Raw genomic sequence first — 8,076 nt, forward strand, 5'->3', positions numbered from 1 at the left:
GCTGCCTCAAGCATATCATCATAACTATGCTGCGAAGTCTCAAGAGAACCAGATTATCCAGGTATATTTTTCTGTTGACATGAAAAATCAGGTACATTTTGCAATAGTGGGTGAATTATGTATATGAGGTATATTACAATGCAAAGAACTATATGCCTTTCTCCACTGACGTTCTTAGTTGTTTAAAGCATTTCTAAGGATACTGGTTTTTAGAAAGTATCTGTCTGACTCTGAGAGGGCGGGGACATGGTTTGTGTAATATTAACACATTATTAACGGTTTGATAACAGTCAAGCAAAAGGCTAATCATATTAATTACTGTTATGTGTCCAATGTTGTTGAGAGCGATACATAAAATGCATTACCATTCTACATCCACTTGTAGACGAACCTATATAAGTGAGTGGAGTTGGGGCTCATTTGCATATTCATCGTTCCGCATTCTAAATCAAGCGAAGGTGTAGAGTTGCATTTATTTGATTTGATAAACTTTATTAATCCCCAGGGGGAAATTTACAAAGAAATTTGACATTTAAGCTATTTTAAGGCATGAATAGATTTTTTTCACAGAAAAAAAAGTTTAAATATACAATTTTGGTGATTAAAGATGAGTTTTAACGGATAAAATTGACTATAGGGGGAGTTTAACTACTTTTTGACACACACACACACACACACGCACACACACGCACACATGCATACACACACACACACACACACACACACACACACACACACACACACACACACACACACACACACACACACGCATACACACACACACACACACACACACACACACACACATGTACACACACACACACACACACACACACACACACACACACACACACACACACACACACACACACACACACACACACATCTATGTATGTCTAGTGGTCACAATACGAGCTACAATAACAACAACACCTTTAATGATACTGTACATTCAGGGGGTTTAAGCTCAGGTTCCTTTCGGGTGAATCCAAATGGAGCAGGCAGTCAAAACATGACATGTTACTGGACTGTGAGTGTCAGTTGCCAACATACTCATTACATACTCTTCATAGTCATTCATCTAGCACTCCAGAAAGGCTAGCTGAAACATTCCATAACACCAGCACACTAAACCCCGAATAACATTTCTTAGTTGCTTCAGTAAATGCTCCAGTTTTGCAAGTGGTCTATGCACTAGATCTGAAAAAGCAGGCCCATTGCTTAAAAAAAATATTGAATATGATTTTTCAAGTCAAGGCACTTTTCACAATACACATTGTTTAAAAGAAGCTTTACAGAAAATCATGATGTTAACGTTCATAATATCTTAATATATTTATGTCTTGTATTCGCATTTAGAAAATTAGAGCTCTGTGATAATATAATTGACATTTTGTGACGATACAAGCAGTCAAGCAGTTGAGATTTCCCATAGCATATATTACCCTATGTGAGTACACTGTATGTACAGTATGCAGTTCAAGTTTCTATATTTTTGGCTCAATAACCAGTCAAAAGAGCCCACCTTAGACTTTGTGATAGTTTAGGTGTCATTCAACGTTGTAGCACAGATGGTGAGGGATTCCATAATAGAGTATTCCATTCTGCACTTTTTTATGAAAAAATAAAATAAAAAAATATATAGAATGTTTGCATTCTTCTGCTCAAGCAGTTGAAACAGCATAATAAAATATGCAGTATACACATCCAGATATTTTAATCAGATCCGCAAATTCATTTGAAGAACCAAATTAGCAAGAGATCAATTATCACGATTAAAAGATCTGGCATCTGTCAAATCATCTTAGATGTATAAAGCGAGGCATGAAGAACGGACCCCAGGCCTCTGAGGATAACATAAGAATTGTTTTCTTGAACACATCCATTCTTTCTTCCTCAATATTACTAAAAGAATCGTTCAGGGGTGCATTTCCCAAAAACATTATTAGCCAACTATGGTCGCAAGTTCCATCGTTATCAACGATTTCCCGAAATCATAGTTCCAGTGAACATTTGCAGACAGAATTGCAAAGTTGTGTGGTTGGAAGTAAAGCTCTCGAGCAGTGGTTAGAAGCACACCTTGAAGCAGATGTGGTTAGAAGCACATGTGGACTTACATAGATAATGCTCTTGAGGAAAATAAGCAAGCAACATGCAATATTCTATTTCTTTCATTCCAAATACATACAAATTCCATTCTATGTCTTTTAGTTTGTCAAGAGAATTGAAGTGCTGTTTTTGAAGCGTGTGCATGTGCGTACGTGCTCTAGTACGCCAGGGGAACCCCAGAGTGACGTAAGAGGGAACCTGCGATTGAATGAAACTTGGATAACAAAAATATAGAAGTAGTGTTCAGAAGCCATGTTCGTTATTTACAGTAACCATCTGACATTAATTCGATCTAGATCTGATTAATCAGTAGACATCATTATTACTCTACCACCTGTGTGTTTTCGTAAACTATTATTGTTGAACCAACATGGTTTGAACGACGGATGTGCGACAAAGTTAGTCTACTATGTCAGGAAACACTTGTGACTAGCTAGTTAGTTTCTCCCAAGATGCATCATGGTTGAGCAGTAAGTTATATCATTGTAAAGGAAACACACCCCAGAACCTTTAAGGAACCAAAATAAATAGGTGGAATCAGAATGATAATGATTTTATGCACTAAAAAAAGCAAACATTTAAACTATTTTGCAGGTGAGTTTTAGAAGAATTAACAAAATCTCAACAGCAACAAGCACTTAAACATAGTAAAACAGAGATATTGTTTACCATTTCTGTGTTTTAATTATCAGTTTGTTTTTGTTGCATGGATATGATGGAGAAGTTACTTGGCAGGTGCTAAACCTTACTCCCTTTTATTGTACCACATTACTGACCTCTCACTCCTCCACATTTTGTTGTCCTTCAGAGACCAGCTGAAAATCCCTTGCTCTTTTAATGGCAAAGTAATTTCACTGCAAATACCTCAGACATCAAAAGACTGTCACGTGTGAAACAAGAATCGTTTGAACAGAGGTGTGACTTTTGTGTTGCTCCACCTAACCTTACTACGTTCACCCAAGAGAACATCTATCCATCAACTTGTCTTGGACCTCAAATGCATACGAGAGGCCCTGCATTCAGATGCATTGAAATGCCATTGTAAAAGTCTGCTGAAATTCAGGTCATTAGAACAACAGTGAGTGAAATGTAGGAACATAAAGACAGTAGAGCTGGAGGACACTGATTGCAATTAGGTCCATTGTCTTCTATTTATATGGTTATTGGGTGGTACCACTTCGACTGTGTCAAAGTTCTCACACTCGTTGAGTGAAGTCTCCCGCAGTGGAGCTGCCAAGTCCTCCAAAGGCAATTACCTGTTAACTAGGTTGCTCTCACCTTGGTGACAAGCTTGTTAGGTGGGTTTCTTCTCTGTAAAAGCAGACAATTTCCCTCAGCCTGAGGGTGAGGTGCTCAGCTACCGGTCTCTTCCGGCTCAAATTTTCCTTTTTTTTCTGGTTTCTATCTGGTTGATGGGAGTTGGGATCTGGGGCCAGATATATAAAAATCTTATAAAGAAAAAAGTTAAGAATTTTTTTAAGACACATTCTAAGAACTTAAACCTCATTGTATCTTATCATCTCATCTCATCTTATTGTCCATAGGAAGAATTTCCCGGCTTTGGTGTTATCTGATTGAATGTAATATTTTTTGCTTTAGACTCGCTGATCAGCACCTTAAAGGTTGTCTTTTTGCACAGGTTACAGTGACTACGTTTACATGCAACCAAATAATCCATTAGTAATCGGATTGACGGCTCAATCGAACTGAAAACCTTCATGTAAACACCTTAATCTATCCGACTGAGCTCGATCCGAATGGAATTTCGATCAGATTGAAAGGGGTGGTTTATTCCTTTTCTAATCCGATCGAGAGAACATGTAAACACTTGAACGGATTGAAAACCGAAACTGAAAGGACTGCGCATGTGCAATGTGCAAGAACCAGCTGTTCTTCCTGTTGAATAAAGTGTCATATAAATGTGTGTCCAGTCATTCAAAAATTCACCTTTCACTCAGCATCTGTGAAGTGGAGCAGGACAACGTCCCACCAGTCCTTGTTCTTTCGGACTTTCATCCACAGACGATTGGTTTTGGGCCCTGGGAGGGGCAGTTTTACTGCGTGATAAATATAAGCATCAAGGCACAACGGTTCATATGTTCATTGTCACCAAATATTAAGTCTGTTTTTTAAAACAAATAAAGAACCAATGTAGGAAACTGGTTAAGCGCAAACAGCAGGAAACTCTGTATAAGTGTGCAGTGTGCGCATGTCAAAAAATCTATTCTGATTTGAAGCTTGTGACATATAAACACGCACATCAACCCGATCACTTGTTTAGCGTTCATGTAAACATTACATTCAGATTCATCAATCGGAATGAATTCAGTCACAATTTTCACACAGTGATAATCACAATAAGTGCACAAGACTGTTTTCGTTGTGACTGGCTTGATGGGAGTACATCACCAGGTGTCACATTTTTTAATGCGCCATGTATTTTAAATAGTTTTTTAAGAGCCTGTCTCAAGATGGAGCTGTATGGTCCATGTCTTTTTGCACTCTCTCTAGAGTGAGTGCGTCCGGTATGGCCCTGTCCCTAATGGAACCCTAAGCCCTCATGTTCTTCCTCCGTGTCCGCACTTTAGTGACATAATGCCGCTTTGACTGTTGGGTAGAAGTCTGCTGCGGAGCTTGCTCCGTGCAGACTTGGCAAAACTGTGTATTTAGGGTGCATGTCGGCTGCAAAGGGGGCTCTTGCGAATACACTTCTGAAACCCAAAATTAAAAATGGGACACCCTACAGTCTTGTGGATTTCACGAACATGTGCATGTGGTGGCCATTGTAAGTGGACGAGACCATAGTGCACATGAAATGTGTTGTTTGGGACAGGGCCTATCTCTCATATCTCTCATATGTGCTGAATGCTGCTGAGAATTATATCCTAATTACACAATTAAAAACGATGTCCCTATTGGAGTAATTTTTATACAATTGTTACTGAATTTCAAATACAGCAAAAAGTCACATCAGGCATAATCATGACATATTTTTCTTTACATTATGGATCAATAGTGTCAAGACAACTTAATGATGTTATTAAGATGTTATTTATGATGATTTTTCACTGATGATTCAGAATTTTCAAAGTTTTGTCTTTAGTCTTCTTTAGACAAGACCATGAAGAAATACAAACTATTTTTAACTATATTCTTAAGCTAGAAGCAGTTGAGAAGAATTGTATTATTAATAATGTTTTGTGAATCCAGCCCCTGGTATCAACAATTTAATATATTTAAATGAAATTAATCTTTATCTGGGGTGCATTTCCCAAAGCCAGCTGGTTGCAAGTTCCATCATTACCAACACAATTCAAAGGAACTTGCGACCATAGTTGGCTAATGATGCTTTTGGGAAACGCACCCCTGAAAAGTATAACTGTTTTTGGCTATATGTATTTGCAAAATGGGACTATTGAAAGAAAGTAGTATGTAGTAGGCCTATGTGTGTTGTACATGTTATGTACATTTTCTGTATGCTGTACTTTTTATGAATATGCTACCTTACTACCTATACTAATTTGATGTCCTCTGAAATTCCTGAAAGAATTAGTAAGAAATAATAAGTTTAAACACCAGATCGCTGGATTACTCTGTGTATTATAAATAATATTTTAATAAACATTTTTGCACATCCATTTTGTTGTACGATTTCCCCTCATTACAAATGGAGCATTCCACAAAATGTTTAGAGAAATAATATTATTTGGGCCCTTTCTACAGCATGGCAAGAAGACAAGTAAATAATCTCAATTACTTTTTGTCAATTTTTACCCAAATTCTACACCCATTCTGGACTTAAAAATGGATGCCATTCACTAAATAAGAAATGCAATCTAGAAAGGTTGTTTCACAGGTGTAGAATCTGAGGAACTTTTTTAAAGGCCATATTTTGCAGTATGCGATAATCAATATGCTAGCATTCCATTCTAAACATTGCTTTAAATTAGCTATATAGACATGAGGGGTCCATGTATGTCAATATTTTTTGGGATAGTGGGATAAGGCGATACTAAGACCTAGCTTCTGGCAGGGACATTGTGAGAGGAAGAATGAGTTATCAGGGGTCCTCTATTAGCCCCTAGTATTGGTGGGCTCTATTCTCTTTGGCCTATAATCTGCTTCAGGGGCTGATCAGTGATGCAGTCCTGTCCCTACAGAGAATTTTTGCCCTTATTGTCCCCCAGAGAACTAAGCTGGCTCCTGAGCTTTCTAAAAAGAATCAAGTTATTATCAAGGGATTTTTCCCCTTCCTTTCTCTCACACCGAAATCAAGAAAGAATGATGCTATTGTGTCCTGTTTGTTCCCAGATCCTAATTGTGGACAAGACTGACAACTATCCCAAGTTTTAATCTGGTCTATTTATTGGATGGTTTGCTCTTCAGTGAGTCAGTGGGGGACAGATTTCATATAGACAGATATTATAATGTCCTCTAAGCTCTATAAAGGCCTGCACATGGTTTTAGCTTTTTCAGTTTCAGCTTATTCAGTTGATATTTTTCACACCTGTCCCTGATCCTTTTCTTAATTTGGACAGAATGGCAGTTGCATCTGTCAGGTTTGCCATAAGGTGCCCCCAAGAGCAGAATATTTCTGAAGTGAAACATTATTGAGTTTGAAGTGAAAACAACAAAAATAAGGCTGGTCACTGAGTCCCTTACTAGCTCAGAACAGCAGGGAGAAGGATGAAATGGTAGTCCTAGTCAGGCAAAGGTCAGCATCGAGAGATCAGTCCAATCCATCAAAAGTACCAAAGGTGAGGCAGAGACAAAGTCAATGATAGCAAACAATCCAGAGGGTAGATCACAGACCAGAGTCAGAATGAAGCACATGTTCAGATCCTGATCGACAAGCAGGGTGAGTAGATCAATAAACAGGAGCAATCTAGTGAACTAGAGAGACAGCATGAGAACAGACCAACAGGAAACAATATCTCGATCCACCAAAAACTGGAATCTCCATCCACATTGCCTGAACCAACAATCCTTTTAACAATGCACCATGGCCGGACCGATCACTGTAGTGATAGGTAATGGCCCGATGAACCAGGGAGCCAACTTGCGAGCGGTAAACCAAATAGGCCATCCTTGGTGGAGAGATACACCCTTTGTCCAAAGATGGTACAGGACACCACAGTCCAACATTGGTCAGCCATTTTTTCATGTGTTCCTCGATCTGTAGCAACGTCTCACTGTACCTCATCCATGTGCAGCAGCAGCTTTAGATGAATACCTGGACTGAAGGAATAGCAGGCATTGGGAAGGAAACATTTGTACATTTGGTCAATTGTCTGGGGACTGAATCCTGATGACAGACTAGTGGTAGCACCAATCTGCCGACATAATTCCCTCCAAAAGTGAGAGATGAATTGAGGTCCCCTGTCAGAGACCCTGCCTTCTAGAGGACCACAACATGACTTATTTTGAACACAGACTGAGCTGCACCCACAACCTGAAGGACATCCTCTGCTGTGGCTGGCCACAAAAACTGGAGACTGGCAGACCAGTTTGGAGTACAACAAAAATCGGACTGGTTGCCAAGTTCCTAATCAGCTCGAGACAGCAGGGCAGATGATTAAAGGGAAGTCAGAGTCAGGCAAAGGTCAGCTCAGAGAAATCAGTCCAATCCAACAAAAGTACCAGGGGTGAAGCAGAGACAAAGTCAATGACGGGCAGGGTTCAGAACCATAGACCAGTCCTTAATAGCAAACCATCGAGTGGGTAGATCACAGACCGGAGGTAGGATGAGCAGACAGATGTATAGGAGCTATCCAGCATATTGACACAGCAGAAAAACAGACCAACAGGAAACAAGAGCGACAGGATAGGCAGAGTGCATGCAGATAAAGCGAGTAATCGACAGAAATAATATATAATTATACACAATTATATAGAATATAATTTACGTCATTGCAGCACCTGATTTCACCATCTCTATGAAAGCTTTGTTTTAGTTTCGGTTTCTTT

This window comes from Squalius cephalus, assembly GCF_949319135.1.
Source record: "Squalius cephalus genome assembly, chromosome: 7".
NCBI classification, from domain to species: domain Eukaryota; kingdom Metazoa; phylum Chordata; class Actinopteri; order Cypriniformes; family Leuciscidae; genus Squalius; species Squalius cephalus.